This window comes from Nerophis ophidion, linkage group LG12 (genome assembly GCF_033978795.1).
Source record: "Nerophis ophidion isolate RoL-2023_Sa linkage group LG12, RoL_Noph_v1.0, whole genome shotgun sequence".
Taxonomy (NCBI): Eukaryota; Metazoa; Chordata; class Actinopteri; order Syngnathiformes; family Syngnathidae; genus Nerophis; species Nerophis ophidion.
The window spans coordinates 24,552,560-24,567,172 of record NC_084622.1 but is presented as its reverse complement, the minus strand read 5'-3'; the positions used below and the strand labels follow the sequence as shown (position 1 = coordinate 24,567,172).

Genomic DNA, 14,613 nt, shown 5'->3' with positions numbered 1-14,613 from the left:
ACTTTTTCTGCAGGCGAGCTACTTTTCAATTGACCAAGTCGAGGAGATCTACCTCATTCCTATTTATAATTTATATTTATTTATTTATGAAAGAGACATTTTTGTTAACAAGTTAATGGTGTTCAATGATAATACAAGCATGTTTAGCACACATAGATTCCTTTCTTTCATGAAGACAAGAATATAAGTTGGTGTATTTGATTCTGATGACTTGCATTGATTGGAATTAGACAGTGGTGCTGATAACGTCCGCATTTTCAAATGGAGGAAAAAAAAAGTCCTCCTTGCTGTCCAATACCACATGAAAGTGGTTGGATTTGGCATCTCATTTGTCCAACTTGCATACTCGTTTTTAAACACTTTGTTATGAGAGTAGCATATGTGTGTGGCCCTTTAATGTGTGGCAGCAGGTGAGTGACGTCAGTGAGAGTGCGGGTGGGCAAGCAAGTGAGAAAGCGGTCGCTGAGGGCGGGGGAGAAATACATTGGCATCAAACTCCGTAGCTTGCTAGCTTGTGCACGCTAGCTTTCTGAGTCTCTTATTTTGTTAGCACAGGCAGGATGAAACAGGTCTTTTATGGTGAAGACAGGAACTGTGCAGTCGGTCTTTAGAGTTTTGACAGTAGGTACGGAGTCTCTAGAAATAAAATGTGTTTCTCTGCGTCCGCCCTGTTAGTGATTTTTTTCTTAAATATGAGCTCGCAGCAGCCAGCGTCATCTCACAAGATCCTCGGGTGCCGAGAATGTCAAACAACTGACGAAAGTGAAGTCTTGGTATGATTGATGATTGCTCATTTTTATGTCTATTTTTTAATGCCTGGCATGAGATCGACTGACACACCCTCCGAGATCGACCAGTCGATCGCGATCGACATAATGGGCACCCCTGCATTATGTGATTAAAAATGCTTTAAATGTGTACAAACTCTCACAGTCTTGCTGTAAAGCTTGGGGTTGCTAAGCACCCACTATGAGCTAAAAGGTAAATGGGTCATATTTGTACAGAGCATTTCTATCCTCAAGGTACACTAGCTACACAAAGGTCGTCCTTTCCACTTTCACCCATTCACAGGATCAGCCATGCAAGGCCCTAACCACCACCCTTTAGGAGCATGGGTAAAGTGTCTTGCTGAATTATGGGAGGAGCTGGGAATCGAACCAGGAACCCCTCAGCTTGCAACTACTTAAGTCAGAAGACTTTATCAGTGAAGGGCGATTTGTTCCACAGCAAGTCTTTATTTGTGGTGAGACTGAAAAAGATGCCACAGCTAACCTTTATCATAGCGAAGGAGAAGGCACTACCGAGACACAAGCCAATGAAGGATTAACCCACACTGCTAGTTTGTTTTAATGCTAGCTGTAACTACATGAAACCACTGCTCGTTTATCACTACAAAACCCAAAGTGTTCAACAATGCCACAAATATTTGCACAAAAAAGGTACATTTGTTTTTGGAATGTTATATATATATATATATATATATATATATATATATATATATATATATATATATATATATATATATATATATATACATATATAGTTTTTCCTTGTGCTTTTGTGGGCTCTGAACCGAAGATGTCGTTGTGGCTTGTGCAGCCCTCTGAGACACTTGTGATATATATATATATATATATATATATATATATATATATATATATATATATATATATATATATATATATAGATAGATAGATAGATGGATAGATAGATAGATAGATAGATGGATAGATAGTACTTTATTGATTCCTTCATATATATATATATATATATATATATATATATATATATACAAATCCAGTTTCCATATGAGTTGGGAAATTGTGTTAAATGTAAATATAAACAGAATACAATGATTTGCAAATCCTTTTCAACCCATATTCAGTTGAATATGCTACAAAGACAACATATTTAATGTTCAAACTGATGAACATTTTTTATTTTTTTTTGCAAATAATCATTAACTTTAGAATTTGATGCCAGTAACACGTGACAAAGAAGTTGGGAAAGGTGGCAATAAATACTGAGAAAGTTGAGTAATGCTCATCAAACACTTATTTGGAACATCCCACAGGTGTGCAGGCTAATTGGAAACAGGTGGGTGCCATGATTGGGTATAAAAACAGCTTCCCAAAAAATGCTCATTCTTTCACAAGAAAGGATGGGGCGAGGTACACCCCTTTGTCCACAACTGCGTGAGCAAATAGTCAAACAGTTTAAGAACAACGTTTTTCAAAGAGCAATTGCAAAAAATTTAGGGATTTCAACATCTACGTTCCACAATATCATCAAAAGGTTTAGAGAATCTGGAGAAATCACTCCACGTAAGCGGCATGGCCGGAAACCAACATTGAATGACCGTGACCTTCGATCCCTCAGATGGCACTGTATCAAAAACCAACATCACTCTCTAAAGGATATCACCACATGGGCTCAGGAACACTTCAGAAAACCATCCATCCATCCATTTCCTACCGCTTATTCCCTTTGGGGTTGCAGGGGGCGCTGGTGCCTATCTCAGCTACAATCAGGCGGAAGGCGGCGTACACCCTGGACAAGTCGCCACCTCATCGCAGGGCCAACACAGATAGACAGACAACATTCACACTCACATTCACACACTAGGGCCAATTTACAGTAGTGTTGCCAATCAAACTATCCCCAGGTGCATGTCTTTGGAAGTGGGAGGAAGCCGAAGGACCCGGAGCGAACCCATGCATTCACAGGGAGGACATGCAAATTCAACACAGAAAGATCCCGAGCCTGGGATTGAACCCCAGACTACTCAGGACCTTCGTATTGTGAGGAAGACGCACTAACCCCTCTGCCACCGTGAAGCCACTTTAGAAAACCACTGTCACTAAATACAGTTTGTAGCTACATCTGTAAGTGCAAGTTAAAGCTCTACTATGCAAAGCGAAAGCCATTTATCAACATTATCCAAAAACGCCGCGGCTTCTCTGGGCCCGAGATACTCTAAGATGGACTGATGCAAAGTGGAAAAGTGTTTTGTGGTCTGAGGAGTTCACATTTAAAATTGTTTTTGGAAATATTCAACATCGTGTCATCCGGACCAAAGGGGAAGCGAACCATCCAGACTGTTATCGACGCCAAGTTCAAAAGCCAGCATCTGTGATGGTATGGGGGTGCATTAGTGCCCAAGGCATGGGTAACTTACACATCTGTGAAGGCACCATTAATGCTGAAAGGTACATACAGGGTTTGCAACAACATATGCTGCCTTCTAAGCTCCGTCTTTTTCATGGACGCCCCTGCTTATTTCAGCAAGACAATGCCAAGCCACATTCAGCACGTGTTACAACAGCGTGCCTTCGTAAAAAAAGAGTGCGGGTATTTTGCTGGCCCGGCTGCAGTCCAGACCTGTCTCCCATCGAAAATGTGTGGCGCATTATGAAGCGTAAAATACGACAGCGGAGGCCCCGGACTGTTAAACGACTGAAGCTCAACACAAAACAAGAATGGGAAAGAATTCCACTTTCAATTAGTTTCCTCAGTTCCCAAACGTTTATTGAGTGTTGTTAAAAGAAAAGGTGATGTAACACAGTGGTGAACTTGCCCTTTCCCAACTACTTTGGCACATGTTGCAGCCATGAAATGCTGAGTTAATTATTATTTGCAAAAAAAAAGAAAAGTTTACAAGTTTGAACATCAAATATCTTGTCTTTGTAGTGCATTCAATTGAATATGGTTTGAAAAGGATTTGCAAATCATTGTATTCCGTTTATATTTACATCTAACAATTTCCCAACTCATAAGGAAACAAGGTTTGTATATATATATATGTATATATATATATATATATATATATATATATATATATGTATATATATATATATATATATATATATATATATATATATATATATATCTCCTGATGATTGAGGGAACCCCTCATGAAACCGTTCTGTAGAGATGAAGTAGTCTTGTGATTTTTCCCACACATACACATATATATATATGTATATATATATATATATATATATATATATATATATATATATATATATATATATATGTATATATGTATATAGAATTATATATATGTATATATGTATGTAAATATGTATACAAACATATATTTACATATATAAACACTGATAAATAATATTTTTTCCTTATTAATAATTGTCCCTACTGTAAGTATTCCTTAATAATCCATTATAATAATTTTGGATATGCAATATTGGTTGATATTTTGTTGCAACCACGATAAGAAGCTTGCAAAAAACTTTTATTCTCCACTACTCAGTTGCTTTGCGGTGGAGTGGTTGGGTGGCTCTGCCTGTTTTGCATTAAATGCAGATATCATAGGTGATTGAAAATGACTTGCAGGCCAAAACATGGCTGTGATGATGAATTGGTGTTGGGGGGGCTATTTGTGCTCATGGGGGGTTTGGCACAGTGGATGGAGAGGATTCTTTAAATGCATGTGATTATGCACAGCAGATGTTGACAGATGTTTGATATCCCTACAACTCCTGATTTGACTTTTGCACTCATTACATACTTTACATCCATTTTGGTTTCCGGACATAACTTCTTTGGCTGGTGGAGGACCGAGAAATGGCTCAGCAGCAGCCACGACCCTCCGAACACCATCTATCATTCATTCGACAGTGTATATATATATATATATATATATATATATATATATATATATATATATATATATATATATATATATATATATATATATATACTGTACATATATATATAAGAAGGCAAATCTCTCAATTTACCAGTCGATCTACATTCCCATCCTCACCCATGGTCATGAGTTTTGGGTTATGAAAAGACAAGAGCACAGGTACAAGCGGCTGAAATGAGTTTCCTCTGCTGGGGCGTGGCGCATTTGGGAGAGTGGCTCTACCAGAAACCTAAAGGGTTCCTGGTTCAATCCCGACCTTCTACCATGCTAGTCATGTCTGTTGTGTCCTTGAGCAAGACACTTCACCCTTGCTCCTGCTGGGTCCTGGTTAGCGTCTTGCGTGGCAGCTCCCGCCATCAGTGTGTGAATGTGTGTGTGAATGGGTGAATGTGGAAATAGTGTCAAAGCGCTTTGAGTTCCTTAAAAAGGTAGAAAAGCGCTGTACGAGTACAGCCCATTTTCCATTTATCTCTCCCAACTGGCCTGGAAATGCCTCGGGATCCCCCGGGAAGAGCTGGACCGAAGTGGCTGGGGAGAGGAAAGTCTGGATTTCCCTGCTTTGGTTGCTTCCCCCGCGACCCGACCTCGGATAAGCTGAAAGGATATATATATATATATATATATATATATATATATATATATATATATACATAGTGTCTTTAAAGTGGGCAGTTTTTTTTTTTTTTTACGAAAATCTGGTCTTTTGTCCAGGCTTGAATACGTTATTGAATATTAAGGGCAACTACTAGGGCTGTGAATCTTTGGATGTCCCACGATTCGATTCAATATCGATTCTTGGGGTCACGATTCGATAATATATTGGTTTTTTTTTATCCGATTCGATTCTCGATTTAAAATTATATTTTTCACATTCAAAACGATTCTGTATTCATTCAATACATAGGATTTCAGCAGAATCTACCCCAGTCTGCTGACATGCAAGCAGAGTAGGTGATTTATTTAAAAAAGCTTTTATAATTGTAAAGGACAATGTTTTATCAACTGATTGCAATAATGTAAATTTGTTTTAACTATTAAAAGAACCAAAATTATGACTTATTTTATCTTTGTGAAAACATTGGACACAGTGTGTTGTCAAGCTTATGAGATGCGATGCAAGTGTAAGCCACTGTGACACTATTGTTCTTTTTTTTTTATTGTGATAAATATCTGATGATTATGTCAATTAGGGATTTTAATCACTGCTATGCTGAAATTATAACTAATATTGATACTGTTGTTGATAATATTCATTTTTGTTTAACTACTTTTGGTTTGTTCTGTGTCGTGTTTGTGTCTCCTCTCAATTGCTCTGTTTATTGCAGTTCTGAGTGTTGCTGGGTCAGGTTTAGTTTTAGAATTGGATTGCATTGTTATGGTATTGCTGTGTAGTGGTTTGTTGGATTGATAAAAACAAATAAAAAAAATAAAAATGCACTTGGGGATAGGTTGATTGGCAACACTAAATTGACCCTAGTGTGTGAATGTGAGTGTGAATGTTGTCCGTCTATCTGTGTTGGCCCTGCGATGAGGTGACGACTTGTCCAAGTTGTACACCGCCTTCCGCCCGATTGTAACTGAGATAGGCGCCAGCGCCCCTCGCGACCCCAAAAGGGAATAAGCGGTAGAAAATGGATGGATGGATGGATGGATAAAAAAAAAAAAAAAAGGTGATTTAAAAAAAAAAGAGAATCGATTCTGAATCCCACTACGTATTCGATTCGATTCGTATTTGAATCGATTTTTTCCCACACCCCTAGCAACTATGCCAGGGGTCGGGAACCTTTTTGGCTAGGAGAGCCATACAAGCCAAATATTTGAAAAGGTATTTCCGTGAGAGCCATATAATATTTTTTTAAGACTGAATACAACTAAATGCGTGCATTTTTAAGTAAGACCAACAGTATAATAAGTCGGTTATTCTTTTTAATAACATTGTTTTTCTGAAGCTATCCATCCATCCGTCCATTTTCTGCCGCTTATTCCCTTAGGGGTCGCGGGGGGAGCTGGTGCCTATCTCAGTTACAGTCGGGCGGAAGGCGGGGTACACCCTGGACAATTCGCCATCTCATCGCAGGGCCAACACAGACAGACAGACAACATTCACACTCACATTCACACACTAGGGCCCATTTAGTGTTGCCAATCAACCTATCCCCAGGTGCATGTGTTTGGAAGTGGGAGGAAGCCGGAGTACCCGGAGGGAACCCAGGCAGTCACGGGGAGGACATGCAAACTCCACACAGAAAGATCCCGAGCCCGGGATTGAACCCACGACTACTCGTGACCTTCGTATTGTGAGGCAGACGCTCTAACCCCTCTTCCACCGTGAAGCCCTGAAGCTATCCATCCATCCATTTTCTACCGCTTATTCCCTTTCGGGGTCGCGGGGGGCGCTGGCGCCTATCTCAGCTACAATCGGGCGGTAGGCGGGGTACACCCTGGACAAGTCGCCACCTCATCGCAGGGCCAACACAGATAGACAGACAACATTCACACTTACATTCACACACTAGGGCCAATTTTAGTGTTGCCAATCAACCTATCCCCAGGTGCAATAAATAAAATACTTCTTACCATTAATGCGACTTCTCATACAGGTGATGTAGAAAGTGGATGGGTGGATTAAAATGCATGAGAATTTTTTATATTTTGAACGTTATTTTTGACTCTGTGACCAGCGGAATTATTCATTACTTACCGTGTTAAGCAATGTCAGCTAAGATTTATCCGAGAGCCACGTGCAGTCATCAAAACAGCCACATCTGGCTCTAGAGCCATCGGTTCCCTACCCCTGAACTATGTTTTACTATATAAATGTTTCTGTTGGCGAAGCATGTCAAGAACCAATTAGGTTTGTAAATGAAGTTTCCCCATGTACTTTAATTGGGCTCACCTGGCCAACTGATTACGGCAGCTATCTGAGATTGTCATGCAAGAGTTTAATTGAAAAACAAACAAAAATGTTTTTGGTACTAAAATCCTATTAAACAAAACACGGTGGGAGGCGGGGCTTCGTCATCGGCGCGCATGACGTCATACGGGTTTAAAGCGGGCCGCGCTTCTGCCACCGAGCAGCAGCGGGGGAGAGAAGCGGACGGTTCAGCATCCCGTCACCCGGGGTGTGCACACTCAGGACGGCTTCAACTCAGTCCAAGCCACCGCTTGAACGCACCATGTCGAGCTCTCACTTCAAAACGCGCAACTGAGACACCTCCTTTCGGCGGGAAATATCTCTTTTCCTGAGGGGGGACAACTTTGCTTCTCGAGTGGCTTCTTTCGAAGGTGAGCGTGGATTTTTCTCAACACACGTCTGCAGTGGAATTGTGGAAAGATGCGGATTACAGCTGAAATGCTCTCTGTTGTTGGGTTGCAGTCGTTTCCTTTCTATCATTTGGCAGGCTAGTGACAAATTGGGCTTTCTATTTAATTGAGCTGTTGGCAAGTCTATACTGTGGAAATATGCGTTGTGTGCTAAAGAAAAAGAGTTGTTGAATTTATTGCGACATGTGTTGTACATTGCTTTTGTGCTCCTGTAAAACATTTAAATGACAGATAATCAGTTAAAAAAAAACATAACCCCCCCCCCCCAAAAAAAACATGAATTGTTAACTTCCACTATAAAGTGTACACTTGACTTCCATGCAATCTCTCTTTGACTAATATCCATTTTTAATGAGGGTTGGAGATAAAGTTTTGTCCTTCACAGAGGAAGAGGGCAGCAGCAGTAATGAATATAAGATTCCCACCAGAATAAAGATCACCTGTTATGTCACCCAAACACCGCTAGATGGCAGTGGAGTGTGACAGATAGAGCAGCTGATCAAACTTCCATTTGTCACTTAATCAATGCCATCACTGCATTATGTTGAAATACACTGAACAATATTGTTCAAACATTGCCCACCCAACCCCTGAAATCAAATAACTGACAGCTACACCCATTAAGAAATGTTAGTGATGCATACGTTTTATTATCGCCACAGTTCTGCATGGCTTCCCCGCATTACAGTTATCATTAATCATAATTGCACGATGGCATTGCATTAAATTGAGATTATATTTATTGCATTGATGCTTGAAAGATAAATTAGTTAATCACTGAGGCACAGTCTTGCCTTATTTGATTCATAATAATAAACTGATCCAACTCACACAATGTCAATTCACTTATAAAATATAATTTAAATAGAATAGAACAATAAATAAAACAAATACAAAACAAATATTTTATTTCAATATTTAATAAAACAATTAACAAATAAAAAAGTACAATTTTCATTGTATTTATTATAATATATACAACTAATTTAGATATGTCATCTACCTATTTTATCAATTGAAACAATTATTTATATTTTTTTAACAAATATTTTTAAAAACATTTTTTTTTACTTTTTGAATATTTTTTCCAAATTTAGTTAAATTAAATAATTAGTGTTTTTTATGTTGATTTCCGTCCTGTTTTTGGACCGCATTTGGGTGTAAAATTATGATTATTTCAAATGGGACAATGCAAATTTTATAAAATGGTTAAACATGATAAAAATTATGTCAAAAAGGCAGTAAAATATGCAGCACATTTTACCTGCACGTTGTTAGCTGGGTGCAGTCAAAGTGGATACAAGCAGACAATGATAAAAATATACTAAATGTTATTTTTAGTTCCATGAATGAATATATATTCTTAAATTGTTTAAAAACAATGAATCTTTAGTGAGAACTGGACATTTACCACTAGTAAAAATAAAGATGTTGCACATCTTGCGTGAGCCTAACTAACCCCTTTTACTTTTTAACCTTCTGAGCTGTCACAAAGTACATCTTATAGGGCACCAAAGCCCAAAAAAAGTAACACAAATCCCCCTAAATGGAAATCTTGCCTTAACCAATACAATACATTAGTGTTGATTAATGAAGATGTGGACCAAGACCAAGTACACTTTCTTTTGGCAGACACACAAAATGTGCATTTGGACAAGAATTGTTTAAGTGCCATTTAAACAGCAGCAGCGACAATATGGCCAATTATACGTTTCATTCATCTTGCTAATTTGAACCCGTGCATGTTCAGTATTCAGAAGCACGGTGTCTGGAGGACGCCATACGCTGTTGTGCCGTAATGATGCATTGTGTAAAGTTCACAAGGTCAAATCATTATAGCGAGCTCAGCAGGAGGAAACTTTGACATGTGAACACCTCAACATATATAGATATTGTTTTCATATTGCAGACTTTCTTTGCTGTTGGTTGTTTTGTTCAATCCTGTCATAACGCTTTTTAAGCAACAGCTGCCGTGACCTTTATTCCGCGAATTAAGCTGTTTTTGCTGTGCGCTGACTGATAGGTGTTATTATTTCTGCGAAAGCACTGAACATTGGGCAAACACCCTGGGGCCAAAACAAGTGCATTAACAAAAGTTAATGAAATACACAAAGGTACAAACCTGCACTTTGCTGCACTTGTGTAATTTACATTTTTTGTGAGATGCAGTGAATGGCTCATATATACCTCTTTCTTCTTCTCTTTTGAACACTGGTGCTGACAAACAGTCACAGTTTTTAAATCCGATTAATCACAGAGTTGCTGACGACTAATCACAGCCATTTTTAATCTATATTAATAATGTTTCATTTCGGAGGTGCATAGAGACTCAAGAAAGAAGGGAATATTTTTGCATTTAACGTGTTCATTAAACGCCTTCTTGTCATGGTGGCGCGTGACTTGCTGTTGGCGTGATCCCAGGATGCAGAGAAGGCAAGCGATGTGCTGGAAGAAGATCATTTAATTAGGCATAGCCCATTAAATGTACTCAGAAATCAACATAATCGACACTCTGGCGTATGCAAGATAATTAATCAGCGTCTCCTAGTTGCCAACCAGGAACAGGTGAGGAGAACAGCAGGTGTAAAATCACTGCAGAACAAACCACAAAACAGGAAGTACAAACTCTGTTTCCATATGAGTTGGGAAATTGTGTTAGATATAAATATAAATGGAATACAATGATTTGCAAATCCTTTTCAACCCATATTCAGTTGAAAATGCTACAAAGACAAGATATTTGATGATCAAACTCATAAACTTATTATTTAAAAAAAAAAAAAAAGAATTTCATGGCTGCAACACGTGCCAAAGTAGTTGGGAAAGGGCATATTCACCACTGTGTTATATCATCTTTTTTTTTTAACAACACTCAATAAACGTTTGGGAACTTAGGAAACAAAATTCTTTACCATTTTTGCTTGATGTACAGCTTAAGTTGTTCAACAGTCCAGGGTCTTGTTGTCGTATTTTACGCTTCATAATGCGTCACACATTTTCAATGGGAGACAGGTCTGGACTGCAGGCGGGCCAGGAAAGTACCCGCGCTCTTCTACTACGAAGCCCCGCGGTTGTAACATGTGCTTTGGCATTGTTTTGCTGAAATAAGCTGGGGCGTCCTTGATACCATTGCTTGTATGACAACATATGTTGCTCCAAAACCTGTATGGACCATTTAGCATTAATGGTGCCTTCACAGATGTGTAAGTTACCCATGCCTTGGGCACTAATACACACCCATACCATCACAGATGCTGGCTTTTGAACTTTGCGCCTATTACAATCCGGATGGTTATTTTCCTCTTTGTTCCGGAGGACACCACGTCCACAGTTTCCAAATATATTTTGAAATCTAGACCCGTCAGACCACAGAACACTTTTCCACTTTGCGTCAGTCCATCTTAGCGAAGCCGGCGGCGTTCCTGATAAATGGCTTTCGCTTTGCATAGTAGAGTTTTAACTTTCACTTACAGATGTAGCGACCAACTTTGGTTACTGACAGTGGTTTTCTGAAGTGTTCCTGAGCCCATGTGGTGATATCCTTTACACACTGATGTCGGTTTTTGATGCAGTACCGCCTGAGGGATCAAAGGTCCGTAATATCATCGCTTACGTGCAGTGATTTCTCCAGATTCGCTGAATCTTTTGATGATTTTACGGACTGTAGATGGTAAAATCCCTAAATTCCTTGCAATAGCTCGTTGAGAAATGTTGTTTTAAAAAAACTGTTCGACAATTTGCTTACAAAGTGGTGACGCTCGCCCCATCCTTGTTTGTGAATTACTTAGCATTTCATGGAAGTTGCTTTTATACCCAATCATAGCACCTACCTGTTCCCAATCAGCCTGCACACCTGTGGGATGTTCCAAATAGGTGTTTGATGATAATTTCTCAACTTTATCAGTATTTATTGCCACCTTTCCCAACTTCTTTGTCACGTGTTGCTGGCATCAAATTCTAAAGTTAATGATTATTTGCAAATAAAAAAATGTTTATCAGTTTGAACATCAAATGTGTTGTCTATGTAGCATATTCAATTGAATATGGGTTGAAAATGATTTGCAAATCATTGTATTCTGTTTATATTTACATCTAACACAATTTACCAACTCATATGGAAACGGGGTTTGTAGAAAAAAAGTAGCAGCGTAAGACCGTAAACAAAAACAAAAACAATGACACCTTTATTATTTATTTATTATTAGTATTTTAATTTTCTTGAAGGAACTCTCCTGAAGGAATAAAGTTCTATCTATCTATCTATCTATCTATCTATCTATCTATCTATCTATCTATCTATCTATCTATCTATCTATCTATCTATCTATCTATCTATCTTTAAGATTATGTTCATCTTAACGCCAACGTGGACCTCCCACTCCCACCAAGGACTGTTTTTACTGCTAGACTCAAGAAAGAGGTTCCGCAGCCTCCAAAGCAGAACCTCCAGGTTCTGTAACAGCTTCTTCCCTCAGGCCGTAAGACTCTTGAGCGCATCATAGTAATCCCCTCAATTCCCCCCAAAAATGGATTAACACACTGGAATATTAAGACAATATAACATACATCCATTAACCTGGATGCATATGCAAAAGTGCAATACATTTATATGTACAGTAGTCTATTTATTTATATCTGCACCTTATTGTTTTTTTATATCTTGCACTACTATGAGCTAATGCAACAAAATGTTGTTCTTATATGTACTGTGAAGTTCAAATTTGAATGACAATAAAAAGGAAGTCCAACTCTAAGTCTATAAGTGTACTCCTTTTTATTTAATTTTATGTTGAAAGTGCTTCGGAGAAAATAACTGTCGTTTTTTTTATTTTAAATTATTTATTTATTTATTTATTCTTTTTACTTTAGTTTCCCATTTAGAGGACCAACATCCTGATTGGCATCTTCCATATTGACTTAGATGTCTATAAGATGTGTAACAGCTGCTGCTCTATTCTAGTCAATGTGTCAGTTTGCACCGGGCCTGGACGTGGTTTGTGCACAGGTCCGCCAGTCCGCACCCATCCGCCGCATATATGCAGCTTTCCTATTTTAGGGGAACACCACGGCACGGCAGATCAATTCAGAAAAAAAAATCCGAATGTGCACCGCCAGATGATGGATCCCCTGCTCTTTATTTTGGGCATTTATTGTTCTTCCTCCATTTGTGATCAGTTTCACACCTTCTCTCTCTTGTATTGTCACAAGCTCCACTCCGCTCTGCTTGTACGACCTGCCTCAGCTAACGTTAGCCCTGCTGCTACCTCTCTGGTCAGAGAGAGCGTATGATGCTAGACGCGCGACAATATGTGACATATGTAAGAAGGCGGGCTTATTTTACTTCTCTGTGAGGAAAGACAAGGAGGAGTGAGAAACGCCAGTAATGTAATGCCCGCAGCTAAAAGCAACTGTGTCAGAACATATAATCGAATATTACGATATAGTCATTTTCCATATCGCACAGAGACAAACCTGCGATCGTTTATATCGATATATTGCCCAGCCCTAGTCTACATTAAAACGTTCTTGTTCATACTGCATTAATATATGCTTATTTTAAACTTTCATGCAGAGAAGGAAATCACAACTAAGGCAATTTACCAAAACTTTTCAAACGATGCTACATATTAACAGTAATGCTACTTCTGGTAGCAACGCTTGTGCCCCACACTTGACAAATTAAAGTTGTATATACGACATATTCCCGCTTGAAGCGGAACCTCCGCCAGACGATGGACCCTGTGCTGTTTTTCTTGGGAATTAATTTTTCCTTACTTGGTACCAGATTCGCACCTTGTTTCTCTCGTATTATCCCTCGCAACACTCCGCTAGCAAAACAGCTAACGTTAGCCATGCTGCTACGTCTCTGCTGGGCAATGGCGTATACGTATGTCACGTATGACGTGACAGTGTGTGACGTATGTAAGAAGCTGCGCTTACACTCTGTGAGAAGGAGACACAAGGAGGAGTGGGAAGAGCCTGTAGTGTAATGGCAGCAGCTAAAAGCAACTGCGTGAGAACGTATACTCGAATATTACGATATAGTCATTTTCTATATCGCACAGAGACAAACCCGCGATATATCGCGTATATCGATATATCGCCCAGCCCTAATCCGAATCTTGATTTTTTTCTTCATCATATTTGGAATAAATTTGTAATTTGCGAAAAAAAATGATAAAATAAAAAATGTATAGATCACCTCTCTGCTTATATTCTGCGCATACACACCAAATGCCAGCAGCTGTGCCTTTTTCAAACTTGAAACGGTTTTCAAATTTCTTTCTCAAATAATACATTGCGAGAATTGACTAGGAATTTGTTACCCCGACAATCAGTGTTACGTTCTGTGTTGTTTTTGAACCCCAAGATGCAAAGATGGCAGTTGAAATGCAAGTAAAAATGTATTTAATGACAAAAACAGCGCAGCAAGGAAGTGCACAGGAAGCATGGATAAACTTCCCAATGAGGCTGGCATAAGAAGTATCCTAATTGCCAATTTGGGGCATTTACTTATAGGAAGCTAACATACAGGAAGCTATTACTAATTGTCCAACCATCATTTGGGATCATGACAATTGGAATCGAATTTAATCATCCCCACTACTGGGACAAACAGC

At 38.8% G+C, this 14,613-nt stretch overlaps 1 protein-coding gene across 2 annotated transcripts in view; it reads left to right on the top strand.

Annotated features, from left to right (window-relative positions):
• The first annotated feature begins 7,757 nt into the window (after positions 1-7,757).
• The window catches only part of megf11 (multiple EGF-like-domains 11), a 510,687-nt gene continuing 503,831 nt past the window's right edge, over positions 7,758-14,613 (top strand). For both annotated transcript variants that reach the window (XM_061917129.1, XM_061917127.1), the window contains exon 1: positions 7,758-7,954. The gene's annotated coding sequence lies outside the window, so the exon portion shown is untranslated. The remainder of the gene's footprint in view (positions 7,955-14,613) is intronic.